Source organism: Protobothrops mucrosquamatus, unplaced genomic scaffold (genome assembly GCF_001527695.2).
Source record: "Protobothrops mucrosquamatus isolate PMUCROS unplaced genomic scaffold, P.Mucros_1.0 scaffold11, whole genome shotgun sequence".
Classification (NCBI taxonomy): Eukaryota; Metazoa; Chordata; class Lepidosauria; order Squamata; family Viperidae; genus Protobothrops; species Protobothrops mucrosquamatus.
In genome coordinates, this window is record NW_015386398.1 from 393,775 (window position 1) to 396,279 (window position 2,505).

Below are 2,505 nucleotides of genomic sequence, written 5' to 3' on the forward strand. Positions count from 1 at the left end.
TATCCCTCTGTTAATGCAGCCTAGCACTGTGTTGGCCTTTTTGGCAGCTGCAGCACACTGCTGGCTCATATTTAGGTGATTGTCCACTAGGACTCCAAGGTCCCTCTCACAGTTACTACTATTGAGCAAGGTGCCACCTATGCTGTACTTGTGCATTTGGTTTTTCTTGCCTAAATGTAGAACCTTGCTTTTTTCACCACTGAATTTCATTTTGTTAGATAGTGCCCAGTGTTCAAGTCTGTCCAGATCCTTCTGTATCTTAAGCCTGTCTTCTGGAGTGTTGGCTATTGCTGCCAGCTTGGTGTCGTCTGCAAATTTGATGAGTTCCCCTGTGCGTATAACGTCTGTAAAATTTTTGCTAAACCATCTTTCAATCGTCAACATTATATTTACATATCTTTCAGTTGTGCCCTAATGTAGGTACTAATAAGAAGTCCTTATGATATCAACTAGTCAATCAATAATCGTCTCAGCGATCCTCCTTATCTCTAACCAATCATACAGTTTTTTCCCAAATTTCATAATACTCTGTTTCAGTTTTATTTTTAATCTCTAGAGTTAACCTGTCCATTTCGGCGCAGGATAAAATTTTATTTATTATTTCTTCCTCAGTGGGGGTTTCCTTTCCTTTCCATTTTTGAGCGTATGCCAATCTTGCTGCGGTTAAAATATGCAATAGTAAGTAAAAAGATGCTTTGCTGAATTTATCATTAATAATCCCTAATAAGATTTCTGGTTTTAAATCAATTTTTTGTAATAGTATTTCTTCCAGCCAATTTTTTATCTGATTCCAAAAATTTTGCGCCTTTGAACATTCCCACCACATGTGATATTAAGTCCCTGGAAGCCTTCTACATTTCCAGCATGTTGGTGAGGTTTTTTTATCTATTTTTGCTAGCCTTGTAGGGGGAAGGTGCCATCTATAAAACATCTTGTATAAATTTTCTTTGTAGGAGGTGGCTAGTGTTAACCTCCTGTTGTCAACGCTGCAAATACTGTATATTCTTGCTTTGACAATATGCAGAACTGTCTGGTATTTTTATAGTTAAATCAGGCAACAGTGAAAAAGGGAGGAGAATAAGGATAGGGAAAAAGAAACCGGAAGTAAATCATATCTTCCAAGTTAATTGGAAGATGTGAACCATGACCCCAAAACAAGGGAGGGGAAAAAAATGCTTAGAATGTTTGTATAACAGAAAAGAATCAGATCTAAGCATTTCCACCATGCCGTACTGACGTCTCTGTAACCTTAATAAATGCTTTTAGGAAAAAATATGCCTGAAAGTCCTTTTAAGTGTTTCGTTAATCAGACACATGACACCTGTTTCTGTCCCATAATGATTGCCAATTATCTAGGTCAGGGGTAGGCAACCTTGGCTCTTTTATGACTCGTGGACTTCAATTTCCAGAATTCCTGAGCCAGCTATGCAGAGTTCAAGTTTGGAAAGCCGAATTTTGCAAATCCGAAGAGATCAAAAGACGCTCTTTTAGGAAGAATGATGATTTTTTTATGGTCACTATAGATTTTAAATGGTTCCCTTAGTGCAGGAGTAGGCAACCTTGGCTCTTTTATGACTCGTGGACTTCAACTCCCAGAATTCCTGAGCCAGCTATGCTATGCTATGCTGGCTCAGGAATTCTGGGAGTTGAAGTCCACGAGTCATAAAAGAGCCAAGATTGCCTACCCGATCTAGGTCAATACTGTAACCAAAATTTTTAGTCCAGATTAACATTGTTTCTTTTACCTGTTCTTCTAATAAATCTTGTTCTAATAAATATTGATATATCTTTTTATCATTTGATCTTCTGTTCCTAGAAGGATTTTATCTAATTGTGTATGCTCTAATTTTATCCCTGGTTCTTTTTTGTCTTTTCTGTATCGCGACTGTATTTGTAAGTATGCCCACCATTCCAACTCTATACCATCTTCTGATAATCTTTTCCTTGTTTTCAGATCCCCATTCTCGTCTAAGATATCTTTGTATGTAATTACTCTTCCTAAATTTATGAATTTGGGGTGCATGAATATCTCTAATATGGATAGCCAATTGGGAATTTTTATATAATTATTTTTTTTAATTTTTGTCCACACGTCTAATAGTGCCCATCTAATATGGTGATTCTGAAAGTACTGATGAGCCTTATATTTCCCGTCCCACATTATAGCATACCACCCTATTTGCATATCATGGCCTTCTAATGCCAATAGTCTTCTGTTCTTTAAGTGTATCCAATCCTTTATCCATACCAATATTGCTACTTGATAATATTTTCCCCAATTCAGGAGGCTGTCTACCACATACCTGGCGGACCTGGCGGGTATCACCGAGACCTGGTTGGGCATGGAAGGGGGAGTTCCCCTTGTTGATCTATGCCCACCAGGTTTCCAAGCATTCCATCAGCCGAGGGCCCGGGGTAGGGGCGGGGGGGTGGCGGTCGTTATAAGGGAGAATTTATGTCCAAGGGAGACCACTGTGCCTCAGATAGACGGTGTTGAGTCCCTTC